At 43.4% G+C, this 18,860-nt stretch overlaps 2 non-coding genes across 2 annotated transcripts; one reads left to right on the top strand and one right to left on the bottom strand.

The window, feature by feature from the left end:
* Positions 1-8,878: 8,878 nt before the first annotated feature.
* Positions 8,879-8,951, bottom strand: trnaf-gaa (transfer RNA phenylalanine (anticodon GAA)). Its single transcript has one exon. It is a non-coding gene; the product is annotated as a tRNA-Phe (tRNA).
* Positions 8,952-15,303: 6,352 nt separating this feature from the next.
* On the top strand, positions 15,304-15,394 carry trnar-ucu (transfer RNA arginine (anticodon UCU)). The gene is given in 2 exon segments: positions 15,304-15,340; positions 15,359-15,394. It is a non-coding gene; the product is annotated as a tRNA-Arg (tRNA).
* Positions 15,395-18,860: the final 3,466 nt, after the last annotated feature.

The raw sequence follows: 18,860 nt of genomic DNA, 5'->3' as shown, positions 1-18,860 counted from the left end.
CCTACATTAACAGCGGCTTATTGTCCTTGTTTTGGAAGAAAATACATACATTCAAGTTTTCCAAAAAATTAAAGAACACAACATGTGAGTAATATTCCCCATTGCTTTCTCAGTACTGATGGATTGTGAAGCGGGAGACAGCCAGAAGTGCCACTGAGCCGCACAGACCCCGAGCTGAGAATGAAATGAGATCAAATTCAATCTTTCATAGTGAGATGCTGCTGAGAGGTAAGAGTCCTGAATCAAAGCGAGACTTGCTCATTTTCAAACACTCCCTGTACTCTCTGCTCATGAAGCCTTAAAAAAGGGAAAAACAGAATGGCACTCAAAGTCACAACCCTGCCATTAAAAGTCTCATGTTCGACTGACAGAACTGTCACTTCTACTCGGTCTCTTATTGGATGGATGCAACTCCAACGCAGGGGTGGCATTCAAATCCTCCCATGGGTCCACATGTCAGACTGAGTTCCATGTTGTAGACTCAAGCAAAGGAAATCTGCTCACTTCCAAAACTATCAGCGAATTGAAGCTGATTACAATCAACATCATCAGAGGTCAGAACTACCTGGTGAATGAAGACACCCTGAAGAAGGATCCACAATTATTCAAAGGCATCGACAAAGTGAAAAACAAGAAAATCGATGAGTCAATGCAAGCCAAACAACAGAAACACTGAAGAATTCCATTCCATTCCAGTCCAAAACCCAGTCCTTTTGTTTTTGGAGTCAGGTCACAATTCCAGCAACAACTTTATATTCCCACTTGGCTTTCTGTACATTTAGTTAATTGCAATTTTGTCGACAAGCTCTTTGAATCCAGTTGTCTGGTGCTCATGCCAGCTCTGTTTGGAAGTCAATTCCACCTTCTGCAAGGCTGAAACCAAAAGATAACCTTAATCTAAAAATGCCAGCTGACCAGGGCTCGTCCAGGACTTGAACCCAGGAACTTTCGCATGTTAATTAACTATTTTCCCTAAGCGAGAATCATACCCTTAGACCAACGAGCCACTGACAAGTCAGGTTTTATTAGCTGCTGTGGAATTTCACTGGAACCCCCCCAGCCAATCATCCATTGTTTTTCAGATCAAAGCAACATCCTAATAATGCTGAAATAAAAACAGAAAGTGCTGGAAATGTTCAGCAGCTCTGGCAGCGTCTGTGCTGAGAGAAACACAGTTAACGTTTCAGGGCACTCACCTTTTGTTTCAGCCATCCTTTCAGACTGCTTCTGTCCATCCAATCTCACTTTCTATTCTGTCCACATTCTAACCATTCACTACGTTACTACATTTTTCATGAATTCCTCATTTCTTTTATTAATGACAATTTTGTATTTCTGGCCTTTATTTCAGACACCACCACAAGTGGAATCATGTCTCCATCTACCCAATCAAACCACTTCGCTGTATCCTCACATTGCAATGTTTCTTTAACCCTGACAGACTGTGGAGTTTCTGCTGCTTGATTGCAGTTCTTGCTTCCCGCCAGTGGATGTCACCTCACTCCAATACAGTGAAGTTTACAAATCTGAGAGAGACACAACAGGAAATAATTGTTCACATTATAGTGCATGTGTGGGATTTAGAAATACTAGGAGTGGAGACGAGTTATTATTGCACTCTGCTATTACATCTTTTATAATGGACTCCAGCATTTTCCCCACGACTGATGTCAGGCTAACCGGTATGAAATTCGCTGTTTTCTTTCTGCCTCTTTTTTTAAATAGTGGAGTTACATTAACTACCGTCCAATCCATTGGAACTGTTCCAGAGTCGTGCGAAGTTTGAAAAAAGACCAGAAATGCATCTGCTATTTCAAGGGCCACTTCCTTAAGTACTCTGGGATGTAGATTATAAGGCCCTGGGGATTTATCGGCCTTCAATCCCATCAATTTCCCAAACATTCCCTACTAATACTGATTTCATACAGTTCCTAGAACAAGAACAAAGAACAAAGATAATTACAGCACAGGAACAGGCCATTCGGCCCTCCAAGCCTGCGCCGATCCAGATACTCTCTCTAAACATGTCGCCTATTTTCTAAGGTTCTGTATCTCTTTTCTTCCTGCCCATTCATGTATCTGTCTAGATACATCTTAAAAGACTCCATCGTGCCCGCATATACCACCTCCGCTGGCAATGCGTTCCAGGTGCCCACCACCCTCTGCGTAAAGAACTTTCCACGCATATCCCCCCTAAACTTTTCCCCTTTCACTTTGAACTCGTGTCCTCGAGTAATTGAAACCCCCACTCTGGGAAAAAGCCTCTTGCTATCCACCCTGTCGATACCTCTCATGATTTTGTACACCTCAACCAGGTCCCCCCTCAACCTCCGTCTTTCTAATGAAAATAATCCTAATCTGCTCAACCTCTCTTCATAGCTAGCGCCCTCCATACCAGGCAACATCCTGGTGAACCTCCTCTGCACCCTCTCCAAAGCATCCACATTCTTTTGATAATGTGGCGACCTGAACTGTACGCAGTATTCTAAATGTGGCCGAACCAAAGTCCTATACAACTGTAACATGACCTGCCAACTCTTGTACTCAATGCCCCGTCCGATGAAGGAAAGCATGCCGTATGCCTTCTTGACCACTCTATTTACCTGAGTTGCCACCTTCAGGGAACAGTGGACCTGAACACCCAAATCTCTCTGGACATCAATTTTCCCCAGGACTTTTCCATTTACTGTATAGTTCACTCTTGAATTGGATCTTCCAAAATGCATCACCTCGCATTTGCCCTGATTGAACTCCATCTGCCATTTCTCTGCCCAACTCTCCAATCTATCTATATTCTGCTGTATTCTCTGACAGTCCCCTTCACTATCTGCTACTCCACCAATCTTAGTGTCGTCTGCAAACTTGCTAATCAGTCCACCTATACTTTCCTCCAAATCATTAATGTATATCATAAACAACAGTGGTCCCAGCACGGATCCCTGTGGAACACCACTGGTCACACGTCTCCATTTTGAGAAACTCCCTTCTACTGCTCCTCTCTGTCTCCTGTTGCCCAGCCAGTTCTTTATCCATCTAGCTAGTACACCTTGGACCCCAAGCGCCTTCACTTTCTCCATCAGCCTGCCATGGGGAACCTTATCAAACGCCTTACTGAAGTCCATGTATATGACATCGACAGCCCTTCCCTCATCAATCAACTTTGTCACTTCCTCAAAGAATTCTATTAAGTTGGTAAGACATGACCTTCCCTGCACAAAACCATGTTGCCTATCACTGATGAGCCCATTTTCTTCCAAATGGGAATAGATCCTATCCCTCAGTATCTTCTCCAGCAGCTTCCCTACCACTGACGTCAGGCTCACCGGTCTATAATTACCTGGATTATCCCTGCTACCCTTCTGAAACAAGGGGACAACATTAGCAATTCTCCAGTCCTCCGGGACCTCACCCGTGTTTAAGGATGCTGCAAAGATATCTGTTAAGGCCCCAGCTATTTCCTCTCTCGCTTCCCTCAGTAACCTGGGATAGATCCCATCCGGACCTGGGGACTTGTCCACCTTAATGCCCTTTAGAATACCCAACACTTCCTCCCTCCTTATGCCGACTTGACCTAGAGTAATCAAACATCTGTTCTTAACCTCAACATCCGTCATGTCCCTCTCCTCGGTGAATACCGATGCAAAGTACTCGTTTAGAATCTCACCCATTTTCTCTGAGTCCAAGCATAACATTCCTCCTTTGTCCTTTAGTGGGCCAATCCTTTCTCTAGTTACCCTCTTTCTCCTTATATATGAATAAAAGGCTTTGGGATTTTCCTTAACCCTGTTTGCTAAAGATATTTCATGACCCCTTTTAGCCCTCTTAATTCCTCGTTTCAGATTGGTCCTACATTCCCGATATTCTTTCAAAGCTTCGTCTTTCATCAGCCGCCTAGACCTAATGTATGCTTCCTTTTTCCTCTTAGCTAGTCTCACAATTTCACCTGTCATCCATGGTTCCCTAATCTTGCCATTTCTATCCCTCATTTTCACAGGAACATGTCTCTCCTGCGCGCTAATCAACCTCTCTTTAAAAGCCTCCCACATATCACATGTGGATTTACCTTCAAACAGCTGCTCCCAATCTACATTTCCCAGCTCCTGCCGAATTTTGGTATAGTTGGCCTTCCCCCAATTTAGCACTCTTCCTTTAGGACCACTCTCGTCTTTGTCCATGAGTATTTTAAAGCTTACGGAATTGTGATCACTATTCCCAAAGTAGTCCCCTACTGAAACTTCAACAACCTGGCCGGGCTCATTCCCCAACACCAGGTCCAGTATGGCCCCTTCCCGAGTTGGACTATTTACATACTGCTCTAGAAAACCCTCCTGGATGCTCCTTACAAATTCTGCTCCATCTGGACCTCTAACACTAAGCGAATCCCAGTCAATGTTGGGAAAATTAAAATCTCCTATCACCACCACCCTGTTGCTCCTACATCTTTCCATAATCTGTTTACATATTTGTACCTCTATCTCACGCTCGCTGTTGGGAGGCCTGTAGTACAGCCCCAACATTGTTACCGCACCCTTCCTATTTCTGTGTTCTGTCCATATTGCCTCACTGCTCGAGTCCTCCATAGTGCCCTCCTTCAGCACAGCTGTGATATCCTCTTTGACCAGTAATGCAACTCCTCCACCCCTTATACCTCCCTCTCTATCCCGCCTGAAGCATCGATATCCTGGGATATTTAGTTGCCAATCATGCCCTTCCCTCAACCAAGTCTCAGTAATAGCAATAACATCATACTCCCAGGTACTAATCCAAGCCCTAAGTTCATCTGCCTTACCTACTACACTTCTTGCATTAAAACAAATGCACCTCAGACCACCAGTCCCTTTATATTCATCATCTGCTCCCTGCCTGCTCTTCCCCTTAGTCACACTGACTTCATTATCTAGTTCCTTACAGGCTTTTGTTACTACCTCCTTACTGTCAACTGACCTCAATTGGTTCCCATCCCCCTGCCACATTAGTTTAAACCCTCCCCAACAGCGTTAGCAAAAGCACCTCCAAGGACATTGGTTCCAGTCCGGCCCAGGTGTAGACCGTCCAATTTGTAATAGTCCCACCTCCCACAGAACCGGTCCTAATGTCCCAAAAATCTGAACCCCTCCTTCCTGCACCATCTCTCAAGCCACGCATTCATCCTGACTATTCTTTCATTTTTACTCTGACTATCACGTGGCACTGGTAGTAATCCTGAGATTACTACCTCTGAGGTCCTACTTTTTAACTTGGCTCCTAACTCCGTAAACTCTGCTTGTAGGACCTCATCCCGTTTTTTACCTATATCATTAGTGCCTATGTGCACAATGACAACTGGCTGTTCACCCTCCCCCTTTAGAATGTTCTGCAGCCGATCTGAGACGTCCCTGACCCGTGCACCTGGGAGGCAACATACCATTCGGGACCCTCGTTTTCGACCACAGAACCGCCTATCTACTCCCCTTACAATCGAATCCCCTACGACTATCGCCCTTCCACTCTTTTTCCCGCCCTTCTGAACAGCAGAGCCAGCCACGGTGCCATGGACCTGGCTACTGCTGCCTTCCCCTGGTGAGCCATCTCCCTCAACAGTATCCAAAACGGTATACTTGTTTTGGAGGGAGATGACCGCAGGGGACTCCTGCGCTGCCTTCCTGCTCTTTCTCTGCCTTTTGGTCACCCATTCCCTTTCTCCCTCAGCAATCCTAATCTGCGGTGTGACCAATTCACTAAACGTGCTATCCACGACCTCCTCAGCATCGCGCATGCTCCAAAGTGAGTCCATCCGCAGCTCGAGAGCCGTCATGCGGTCTAACAAGAGGTGCAGCTGGACACACTTCCTGCACGTGAAGGAGTCAGGGTCATCAGCCATGTCCCTGAGCTCCCACATTGAGCAAGAGGAGCATGATACGGGTCTGAGATCTCCTGCCATTTTTAATCTTAAGTTTAAACTTAGTTAAATGAAAAAGGAACGTAAAGTTTTTACCAATCACAATAAAACCAGAGAAATCGAAAAAGCCTTACCTTATAAACACCCCACCGAGTCCTTTTTTTTTGGTTGGAGCAGGAGGGCGGGTGGGAGACACTACAAGTGTGGTGTCTCGGGTTCAGAAACCGCCCAAATATATAGTGTTTTACTTACCCAGCAGCCCCCTGGCCTCCGCCGAAAAACAAAAGGAAATTAAATTTACTTTCAAACTGACTTTCCCAGCTGCTCACTCGCTCACACTCTGCTCCCGAAAAAGCTGCTGCACTGAAAGGCTCCTTCTCCGAGACCCTTCTCCTCCTTCTCACTAGACCCTATGTTCCCCAACATTTCTGGGAGATAATTTGTATCCTCCTTTGTGAAGACAGATCCAAAGTATGTATTTAATTGGTCTGCCATTTCTTTGTTCCCCATTATAAATTCCCCCGTTTCTGACTGTAAGGGGCCCACATTTGTCTTCAGTAATCTTTTTCTCTACACATATCTATAGAAGCTTTTACAGTCAGTTTTTATGTTCTCTGCTAGCTTACTGTCATACTCTATTTCCCCCTTCTTAATCAATCCTTTTGTCCTCCTCTGCTAAATTCCAAACTGCTCACAATCTTCAGGTTTGCTGCTTGTTCTGGCCATTTTATATTTCTCCTCCTTGGATCTAATACTTTCCTTAATTACTTTTGCAAGCCACAGTTGAGCCACCCTTCCTGTTTTACTTTTGCACAGACAGGAATGAACAATTGTTGTAATTCATCCATGCGCTCTTTAAATGCTAGCCATTGCCTATCCACTGTCAACCCTTTAAGTAACATTCCCCAATCTATCATAGCCAACTCCCGCCTCATACCTTCATAGTTTTCTTTGTTTAGATTCAGGACCCGAGTCTCGGAATCAACTCCATCTTAATGAAGAATTTTATCATATTATGGGCGCACTTCCCCAAGAGAACAACAAGATTGTTAACTAATCCTTTCTCATTACACAATACCCAGTCCAGGATGGCCTGTTCTCTGGAGGTGTTATACACCTCTATCAATTCTCCACTCAATCTCCTTTGAGAAAGGCAGAATAATCCTAGCTTTTCCAACCTAACCTTGTAACTAAAATCCCCCACCCCTGGATCCATTCTGGTAAATCGCCTCTGCGTCCTCTCAAGGACCCTCACATTCTTTCTAAAGTCTGCTGAGCAGAACTGGAAGCAACACTCCAATTGGGGCCTAACGAGAGTTTTATAATGGTTCAGCATAACTTCCCTGCTTTTGTACTCAATGCCTCTACTTATAAAGCCCAAGATCCCATATGCTTTGCGAACCACTCTCGCAATATGACTTGCCTCCTTCAAAGATTGATGCACATGAACCCCAAGTCCCTCTATTCCAGTACACTCTTTAGAACTGTGCCATTAAGTATATATTGCCTCTCCCTATTCCTTATGCCAAAATACATCACCTCACACTTGTCACTATTAAATTCCATCTGCCACCTGTCTGCCCATTCTGCTAGCCTATCACTGTCCTGTTGCAGGCAGTTCATATCATCTTCACTGTTTGCCGCTCCTCCAGGTTTGGTGTCATCGGCATATTTTGAGATTCTACTCTGTATCCCAAGATCCAAGTCACTTACCTTGAGCAAAAAAAGCAGTGGTTCTAGCACTGACCCTTGGGGAACACCACTGTTGACTATCCTCCAGTCTGACAAAGAACCATTTAATAAGACTCGCTGTTTTCTGTCCTTAAACCAATTTTCTATCAAATTGGACACTGACCCTCCTATACCATGAACCTCAATTTTGTTAACCGCCCTTTTATGTGGTACCTTGTCAAACGCTTCCTTAAAATCCATATAAACAACATCCACTGCATTCCCTTCATCAACCTGCTCTGTTAGTTCATCAAAAAATGCAGTTAGATTAGTCAAGCATGAACTCCCATTTATAAATCCATGCTCACTCTCCTTAATTAACTCGAACCTCTCCAAGTGACTGTTGATTTTTTACCCTGATTATTCTTTCTAAAACCTTACCCACCGCTGCTGTTAATCTAACTGGCCTGTAGTTACCCGGACTGTCCTTACACCCTTTCTTGAATAAGGGTGTCGCATTTGCCACTGTTTAATCCTCTGGCACCTCCCCCGTATCCAGGGAAGATTGGAAGATTATGGCAAACTCTTCCATTATCTGCATCCGCTTTTCCTTTCGCAACCTGGGATGCCAGCCATCCAGACCAGGTGATTTATCTTCCCTAAGCACAGCCAGCCTTTTTAGTACCTCCCTCTCTCAATTTGTACCCTCTCCATTGACTCTACTCTCTTCACTTCGACTGATATTTTGTCAAATTCCACTTCCTTAGTGATCACTGATACAAAGTACTCATTAAGTAGAATAACATTGCCCTGCACCTCTAAGCTTATATTATCCTTGTTGTCCCTAATAGGCCCGACTCAACCTCTTACTACCCACTTATCATTTACATGCTGCTCGAAGATTTTTGGGTTTCCTTTCATGTTGACTGCCAGTCTATTCTCATAGAAATAGAGAATAAGCAAATATAGAAGATGTAAGTATTTCCCATCCTTGATGAGGTGGAATACTTTATGTTGTGGGTGGTAATGTCTTGGCCCACGAGTGTGGTGGAAGCAGAGACAATCAATGATTTGAAAAGGCAATTAGATGGATACTTGAAGGAAAGAAACTTGCAGGAGGAAAGGGATCGAGCTGGTGAGTGGAACTGACTAGATTGCTCCGGAGAAAGCCAGCATGGACGTGATAGGCCAAATGACCACCTTCTATGTTGCATATGACTCTGTGTTGTTTCTCAAATTCAATCCACTGGTGCTTGGGAAATAATCTCAAAGTAAATTGTGCAACTGGAAAATCAGAACCAAGGCAAGGGACGCATAAGGAAGCCAAATTGCTGAAACCCGGGATTGAACCAGGGACTTTTAGATTTTCAGTCTAACGCTCTCCCAACTGAGCTATTTCAGCCCTACATTAACAGCGGCTTGCTGTCCTTGTTTTGGAAGAAAATACATACATTCAAGTTTTCCAAAAAATTAAAGAACACAACATGTGAGTAATATTCCCCATTGCTTTCTCAGTACTGATGGATTGTGAAGCGGGAGACAGCCAGAAGTGCCACTGAGCCGCACAGACCCCGAGCTGAGAATGAAATGAGATCAAATTCAATCTTTCATAGCGAGATGCTGCTGAGAGGTAAGAGTCCTGAATCAAAGCGAGACTTGCTCATTTCAAACACTCCCTGTACTCTCTGCTCATGAAGCCTTACAAAAGGGAAAAACAGAATGGCACTCAAACTCACAACCCTGCCATTAAAAGTCTCATATTCGACTGACAGAACTGTCACTTCTACTCGGTCTCTTATTGGATGGATGCAACTCCAACGCAGGGATGGCATTCAAATCCTCCCATGGGTCCACATGTCAGACTGAGTTCCATGTTGTAGACTCAAGCAAAGGAAATCTGCTCACTTCCAAAACTATCAGCGAATTGAAGCTGATTACAATCAACATCATCAGAGGTCAGAACTACCTGGTGAATGAAGACACCCTGAAGAAGGATCCACAATTATTCAAAGGCATCGACAAAGTGAAAAACAAGAAAATCGATGAGTCAATGCAAGCCAAACAACAGAAACACTGAAGAATTCCATTCCATTCCAGTCCAGAACCCAGTCCTTTTGTTTTTGGAGTCAGGTCACAATTCCAGCAACAACTTTATATTCCCACTTGGCTTTCTGTACATTTAGTTAATTGCAATTTAGTCGACAAGCTCTTTGAATCCAGTTGTCTGGTCCTCATGGCAGCTCTTTTTGGAAGTCAATTCCACCTTCTGCAAAGCTGAAACCAATAGATAACCTTAATCTGAAAATGCCAGCAGGCCAGGGCTCATCTGGGATTAGAACCCTGGATTTCTTACATGTTAATCAACCACATTTTCTAAGCAAGAATCATACCCCTAGACCAACGAACCACTGATCAGTCAGGTCTCTTTCGCTGCTGTGGAATTTCACTGGAACCCCCCAGCCAATCATCCATTTTTTTTTCAGATCAAAGCAACATCCTGCAAATGCTGAAATAAAAACAGAAAGTGCTGGAAATGTTCAGCAGCTCTGGCAGCATCTGTGCTGTGAGAAACACAGTTAACGTTTCTGGGCACTCACCTTTTGTTTCAGCCATCCTTTCAGACTGCTTCTGTCCATCCAATCTCACTTTCTATTCTATCCACATTCTAACCATTCACTACGTTACTACATTTTTCATGAATTCCTCATTTCTTTTATTAATGACAATTTTGTATTTCTGGCCTTTGCTTCAGACACCACCACAAGTGGAATCATGTCTCCATCTACCCAATCAAACCACTTCGCTGTCTCCTCACATTGCAATGTTTCTTTAACCCTGACAGACTGTGGAGTTTCTGCTGCTTGATTGCAGTTCTTGCTTCCCGCCAGTAGATGTCACCTCACTCCAATACAGTGAAGTTTACAAATCTGAGAGAGACACAACAGGAAATAATTGTTCACATTATAGTGAATGTGTGGGATTTAGAAATACTAGGAGTGGAGACGAGTTATAATTGCACTCTGCTATTACATCTTTTATAATGGACTCCAGCATTTTCCCCACGACTGATGTCAGGCTAACCGGTATATATTTCGCTGTTTTCTTTCTGCCTCTTTTTTTAAATAGTGGAGTTACATTAACTACCGTCCAATCCATTGGAACTGTTCCAGAGTCGATAGAATTTTGAAAAAAGACCAGAAATGCATCTGCTATTTCAAGGGCCACCTCCTTAAGTACTCTGGGATGCAGATTATCAGGCCTTGGGGATTTATCGGCCTTCAATCCCATCAATTTCCCAAACATTCCCTACGAATACAGATTTCTTACAGTTCCTCCTTCTCATTAGACCCTATGTTCCCCAACATTTCTGGGAGGTAATTTGTATCGTCCTTTGTGAAGACAGAACCAAGGTATGTATTTAATTGGTCTGCCATTTCTTTGTTCCCCATTATAAATTCCCCCATTTCTGACTGTAAGGGACCCACATTTGTCTTCACTAATCTTTTTCTCGACACATATCTAGAGAAGCTTTTACAGTCAGTTTTTATGTTCTCTGCTAGCTTACTCTCATACTCTATTTCCCCCTTCTTAATCAATCCTTTTGTCCTCCTCTGCTAAATTCCAAACTGCTCACAATCTTCAGGTTTGCTGCTTGTTCTGGCCATTTTATATTTCTCCTCCTTGGATCTAATACTTTCCTTAATTTCTTTTGTAAGCCACAGTTGAGCCACCCTTCCTGTTTTACTTTTGCACAGACAGGAATGAACAATTGTTGTAATTCATCCATGCGCTCTTTAAATGCTAGCCATTGCCTATCCACTGTCAACCATTTAAGTAACGTTCCCCAATCTATCATAGCCAACTCCCTCCTCATACCTTCATAGTTTCCTTTGTTTAGAATCAGGACCCTAGTCTCGGAATCAACTCTCTCACTCTCCATCTTAATGAAGAATTTTATCATATTATGGGCGCACTTCCCCAAGGGACCCCACACAACAAGATTGTTAACTAATCCTTTCTCATTACACAATACCCAGTCCAGGATGGCCTGTTCTCTAGAGGTGTTATACACCTCTATCAATTCTCCACTCAATCTCCTTTGATATAGGCAGAATAATCCTAGCTTTTCCAACCTAACCTTGTAACTAAAATCCCCCATCCCTGGATCCATTCTGGTAAATCGCCTCTGCATCCTCTCAAGGACCCTCACATTCTTTCTAAAGTCTGCTGAGCAGAACTGGAAGCAACACTCCAATAGGGGCCTAACCAGAGTTTTATAATGGTTCAGCATAACTTCCCTGCTTTTGTACTCAATGCCTCTATTTATAAAGCCCAAGATCCCATATGCTTTGCTAACCACTCTCGCAATATGTCTTGCCACCTTCAAAGATCGGTGCACATGAACCCCAAGTCCCTCTATTCCAGCACACTCTTTATAACTGTGCCATTAAGTATATATTGCCTCTCCCTATTCCTTATGCCAAAATACATCACCTCACACTTGTCACTATTAAATTCCATCTGCCACCTGTCTGCCCATTCTGCTAGCCTATCACTGTCCTGTTGCAGGCAGTTCATATCATCCTCACTGTTTGCCACTCCTCCAAGTTTGGTGTCATCGGCTTATTTTGAGATTCTACTCTGTATTCCAAGATCCAAGTCACTTACCTTTAGCAAAAAAGCAGTGGTTCTGGCACTGACCCTTGGGGAACACCACTGTCGACTGTCCTCCGGTCTGACCAAGAACCATTTAATATGACTCGCTGTTTTCAGTCTTTAAAACAATTTACTATCCAAATGGACACTGACCCTCCGAATCCATGAACCCCAATTTTGTTAACCACCCTTTTATGTGGTACTTTATAAAATGCTTTCGTAATATCCATATAAACAACATCCACTGCATTCCCTTCATCAGTATTCTCAGATAGTTTATCAACAAATGCAGTTAGATTCGTCAAGCATGAACTCCCATTGATAAATCCATGCCCACTCTCCTGAATTAACTCAAACCTCTCCAAAGGACTTGATTTTTTTCCCTGACCTGTTGATCTCATGCTGATAGCAAGCTCACCATAGAGCATGTTTTTGGCAATGTGACCGTCATCCATTTGGCCCAGTCAACAGAGTCACCGCTGACTCAAGAGGGCAAACATGCTGCGGATCCCTGCACGCTGGTGTACTTCCGCATTCGGCACTCTGTCCTGCCAGGAGATGCCCAGTATCCATCTGAGGCAGTGGAGGTGGAAGCTGTTCAGCCGCTTTTTTTGGCTTGTATAAGTTGTTGATGCTTCTCTACTATAAAGGAGGGTGCTGAGAACACAAGCCTGGTACACGTGGAGCTTTGTATTTTCGGTCAGTTTGCTGTCGGTTCACACTTGTCTTCTCAACTTTGACATGACAGCTGCAGCATTGACAATCCTGGTGCTGATTTCAGCATCAAGGAACAGATTGCTGGTGATTGTTGATTGAAGGTATGTGAAGCTGTTGACAACCTCCAAAGTGAGGTTGTCGATGTTGATGGAAAGTGGAGTCTCTACGTCCTGGCCCGTAACTTTCATCTTCCTGATGCTGATTGTCAGTCCAAACTCTTTGCAGGCCAGGGAGAACCGATCTACAAGCTGCTGTGACTGAACTTAATTATGGGATGTCAGCACAGCATCATCAGCAAATAGCAACTCACAGACTAGGAATTTACCCACTTTGGTCTTGGCGCACAGTCTTGCCAAGTTGAACAGCTTGTCGTCAGCTCTGATGTGCAGGTGAACACCTATATCTGAGTAATTGAAAGTGTACAATAGCAGCATGGAGAAGAATATGCCAATTATAAAGGATGTGATAACTAGACAGTTCGAAAATGATGACATGATTGGGCAGAGTCAACATAGATTTATGAAAAGGAAAACAGGTTTGAAAAACCTGTTGAGATTTTTGAGGATGTTACCTATAGAACAGATAAAGGAGAATCAGTGGATGTGTGGTATTTGTATTTTCCTTTGGTAAGGTCCCACACAGGAGGTGAGTAAACAAAATTAGAGCACATAGGCTTGGGGATAATATACTGATATGGATTGAGAATTGGTTAACAGACCGAAAACAGAGAGCAGGAATAACGGGTCCTTCTCAGGATGGCAGGCTGTTACTATTGGCGTACTGCAAGGATCAGTGTTGGAGCCACAGCTGTTAACAACCTCTATAAATGATTTGGATGTGGGGATTAAATGTAATATTTCCAAGTTTGCAGATGACACAAAGCTCGGTGAAGTGTGAGTTGTGAGGAGGATGCAGAGAGGCTTCCAGGGGACCTGGAGAGGCTAAGTGAATGGGCAAGAACATGGAATATAATGTGAATAAGTGTGAAGTTATTCACTTTGGTAGAATAAACAGAAAGACAGAGTATTTCTTAAATGGTGAGAGGTTGGGAAGTGTCGATGTCCAAAGGGACCTGGGTGTCCTTGTTCCTGAGACACTAAAAGCTCTTGTGCAGGTGCAGCAATCAATTAGGAAGGCAAATGGTATGTTGTACCCACACGAGGGGTCATGAGTACAGGAGTAAAGATGTCTTGCTGCAATTGTCTAGAGCCTTGGTGAATCCGCACTGGAGTATTGTGTACAGTTTAGTCTCCTCATCTTATGAAGGATACACTTGCCATAGAGGGGGTGAAACAGAGGGTCAACAGACTAATCTTTTTTTTGCATTTATTTCATTTCATCTCAGTTTGTTCAGTTTGCTTACCTACTGTTTTTTTTTTCAGGTTTGTACTTCCTGCTGTTCAATATTCAGTCCATTAACACCTAATCTGTACTAATGCTTTGTCTTTCAACACACCATTAACATATTGTTTGCCTTTGCTGCATGAACTTTTGGTCAGCTATGTGGCCTTGTCCAATCTACAGCTTCTCCTTTGTTATCTCTTGCCCCACCCCCACCCCACTTGCTTATAACCTGTGACTTTTCTAATATACGTCAGTTCCGAAGATGGGTCACTGACCTGAAACGTTAACTCTGCTTCTCTTTTCACAGATGCTGCCAGACCTCCTGAGTGGTTCCAGCATTTCTTGTTTTTATGTCACCAGACTAATCCCTGGGATGGTGGGATTGTCTTATGAGGAAACTGGGCCTGTATTCCTTAAAGTTTCGAAGAATGAGAGGTGATCTGATTGAAACTGACAAAATTCTTACAGGGCGTGACAGTGTGGATGTAGACAGGATGTTTGCCCTGGTTGGTGAGTCTAAAACCAAAGGACATCGTCTCAGAATAAGGAGTAGGCCATTTAAAACTGAGATGGGTGGAATTTCTTCACTCAGACGGTGGTGAATCATTGGAATACTGTGCCCCAGAGGGCTGTGGCAGCTCAATCATTGAGCATGTTCAAGACAGAAATTGATAGAAATCTTGATACTCATGACATCAAGGGATATGGGGATAGCATGGGAAAGGGTCTTTGAGGTAGGTGATCAGACATGATCGAATTGAATGACAGAGCAGGCTCGACGGGCTGAATAGCTTATTCCTATGTTCCTCTGTTCCTAAGAGAGTTGGCGCCAGAGCGCAGCCCTGCTTTACCCCACTGCTGATCTTGAAAGCGTCTGATGTTGCTCCATTGTAACTGATGGAACTGTGCATGTTCTCGTGGAAAGAAGAGATGATGCCCAAGAGGTCAGGAGGGCAGCCTATGTTCCATTGCAGGTTGAAGAGGCCGTCTCTGCTGACAAGATCAAAGGCCTTAGTGATGTTAATAAAAATGTGTGAGGCTCTGTGGCGCAATGGATAGCGTGTTGGACTTCTAAATAATCATTAAGACGATATTCAAAGGTTGTGGGTTCAAGTCCCACCAGAGTCAGATTTTTGGACCAGAAACAGAGGAGCACAACGGAACAACAAATGAAGAAATGCGCCAAAAGCACAGACTCGGAGACAGAGCGAGAGAGAGAGGAGCAGAGCAGGGGAAAAAAAAAATCGAGGAGTGACGTCATAATGGAGAGTGAGAGCAGGGAAACAGAGAGCCGCTGGGGTGAGGATACAGGATTTCGTTCTTTCTTCGGTGCAGTGGAAGGAGCTGTTTGGTGAGGATCTAGTAAGCTGTGACATCACAGGCAAGCAGGTAGTTGATTGGTTTGGAAGAACCGACCTGCTTGATGCGCATCTGGTAAGTGATTAAGATCCATTTTAGTCCTAACGTTTAAAATAGTAAACAAACTAGTGGTAAGTTTAATAAAATATGCAATAAAATGAATAATTGAATAAAATATTTAAGTAGTTAATTGAAACACGTTAAGGATGACAGGACAGGTGATGTGTCACAGTTGCAGCATGTGGGAGTTCCTGGATGCCAGTGTGATCCAGGGCAAACACGTCTGCAGTAAGTGTTTGCGGCTCAAAGAGGGAGAAAAAAGGAATGTAGTGGTAGTAGGGGACAGTATAGTAAGGTGGATTGACTCTGTTCTCTGCAGCAAAAGCAAGAGTCCAGACGGCTGTGTTGCCTGCCGGTGCCAGGATTCAGGACATCTGCTCAGGGCTGGAGCGAAACATACAATGGGAGGGGGAGGATCCAGTCGTTGTGGTCCATGTCGGTACCAGCGACATAGGCAGGACAAGGATAGAGGTTCTGCAAAGTCAGTATGAGCAACTAGGCACCAAATTAAGAAGCAGAACCTCAAAGTTAATCATCTCTGGATTATTACCTGAGCCATGTGCAAATTGGCATAGGACAAATAAGATTAGAGAAAGTAATGTGCGGCTGAAAGACTGGTGTGGTAGTAGTGGGTTCTGGTTCATGGGGCATTGGCACCAGTACTGTGGAAAGAGGTGGCTGTACCGTTGGGACGGTCTACACCTGAACCGTGCTGGTGCCGGTGTTCTAGCGAGCCACATAACGAGGGAAGTGGAGACGGTTTTAAACCGAATAGTGGGGGCAAGGGATCAAATTTGGGAAGATATGGTGAATCAAGGAGGAGAGACAAGGCAAGAGAGAAAGGTATAAATATGGGAAATGATAAACAGACTGTGACAGGAAGGGACAGAATGTACAAACCTGAGAGTAAATCGACAGATAAGGCTAGAGGTGACAAAAATAATAAAAGGACAAAACTAAATGCTCTGTATCTGAATGCATGGAGCATTTGAAACAAAACAGATGAACTGGGAGCACAAATAGAATAAATACGTACGATCTGATAGTCATTACAGAGACATGGCTGCAGGGCGACATAGATTGGGATGTGAATATTGGAGGTGACATGGCATTTTGGAAGGACAGGAAGCTAGGAAAAGGTGGCGGGGTAGCTCTGTTAATTAATGATGGTATTAGCGTAATAGAGAGGGATGACCTGAGTTCTGGAGATCAGGATGCAGAAGCAGTTTGGGTACAAATGAGAAATCATAAAGGCAAGAAGTCACTTGTGGGAGTGGCGTACAGGCCACCTAACATTAACCACACTGTCGGATGGGATATAAAGGAAGAATAATGGCAGCTTGTCAGAAAGGCACTGTGATAATTATGGGGGATTTTAATCTACATATAGATTGGAAAATTCAGATGGGCAGAGGTAGCCTAGATGAGGAGTACATAGAATGTTTTGGGGATAATTTCTTGGAACAATACATTCTGGAGCCAACCAGAGAGCAGGCTATACTAGACCTGGCATTGTGCAACGAGATAGGATTAATTAATGACCTCATAGTTAAGGTGCCCCTAGGTAGTAGCGATTATAATATGATTGAATTTTACATTCAGTTTGAGGGAGAGGAGAGTGGGTCCCAGACTAGTATTTTAAATGTAAATAAGGGCAATTATAAGGTCATGAAAGCAGAGCTAGCTAAAGTGAACTGGCAAATTAGGTTAAGGGATAAGTCAATAGAGATGCAGTGGCAGACATTTAAGGGGATATTTCAGAATACACAGAATAGATACATTTCAACGAGAAAGAAAAGTTCCAAAGGTGGGACTCACCATCCATGGTTCACGAAAACAGTTAAAGATACTATCAAACTTAAAGAAAAAGCCTATAATTGTGCAAAGGTGGGAGGCAGATCAGAAGATTGGACAGAATATAAAAAAAACAGCAAAGAATTACTAAAAGATTGATAAGGAAGGTAAAATTAGAGTATGAGAGAAAGCTCGCAAGGAATTTCAAGACAACTAGTAAGAGTTTCGATAGATATTTTAAAAAGAAAAGAGTTAACAAAGCGACTGTTGGTCCAATAGAAAGTGTGTCTGGGGAATTAATAATGGATAATTAAGAGATGGCAGATGAATTGAACAGATACTTTGCATCGGTCTTCACTATTGAGTATACAAATAACATCCCAGTATTAGCCGGCGATCAGGAAATTGAAGGGATGGAGGAACTCAAGAAAATTACAATCACCAGAGAAGTGGTACTAAACAAATTGTTGGAGCTGCGGGTTGACAAGTCGCCAGGTCCTGAATTGGCTAGTGAGATAGTTGATGCGCTGGTTTTAATATTCCAAAATTCCCTAGATTCGAGAAGGTTCCGTTAGATTGGAAAAGAGTGAATGTAACTCATTAATTCAAAAAGGGAGGGAGACAGAAAGCAGGAAACGACAGGCCAGTTAGCTTAACATTTGTCTTAGGGAAAATGTTTGGAGCTATTACAGAGGATGTTATAGCAGGGCATTTAGAAAAAAATAAGGTAATCAGGCACAGTCAACATGGTTTTTTGAAAGGGAAATCATGTTCAACCAATTTATTGGAGTTCTTTGAGGGAGTTACATGTGCTGTGGATAAAGGGGAACCAGTGGATGTATTGTATTTCGATTTCCAGAAGGATAAGGTGCCATATCAAAGGTTATTGCAGAAAATAAAAGCTCATGGTGTCGGGGGTAACATATTGGCATGGATAGAAGATTGGCTAGCTGACAGGAAACAGAGAGTAAGCATAAATGGGTCATTTTCTGGTTGGCAAGAAGTAACGAGTGGTGTGCCACAGGGATCTGTGCTGGGGCCTCAACTTTTTACAATTTATATAAATGACTTAGATGAAGGGACCGAAGGTATTGTTGCTAAATTTGCTGATCACAAAGATAGGTAGGAAAGTAGGTTGTGAAGAGGACATAAGGGGGCTACAAAGGGATATCGATAGGTTAAGTGATTGGGCAAAGACCTGGCAAATGGAGTATAATGTGGGAAAGTCGGAAATTGTCCACTATGGCAGGAAGAATAAAAAATCATATTATCTAAATGGTGAGAGATTGCAGAGCTCTGAGATGCAGAGGGATCTGGGTGACCGAGGGCATGAATTGCAAAAGGTTAGTATGCAGGTCCAGCACGTAATTAGGAAAGCTAA

The sequence above is a fragment of the Heterodontus francisci genome, unplaced genomic scaffold, assembly GCF_036365525.1.
Source record: "Heterodontus francisci isolate sHetFra1 unplaced genomic scaffold, sHetFra1.hap1 HAP1_SCAFFOLD_86, whole genome shotgun sequence".
Classification (NCBI taxonomy): Eukaryota; Metazoa; Chordata; class Chondrichthyes; order Heterodontiformes; family Heterodontidae; genus Heterodontus; species Heterodontus francisci.
This window is presented reverse-complemented; position numbering and strand designations above follow the sequence as displayed.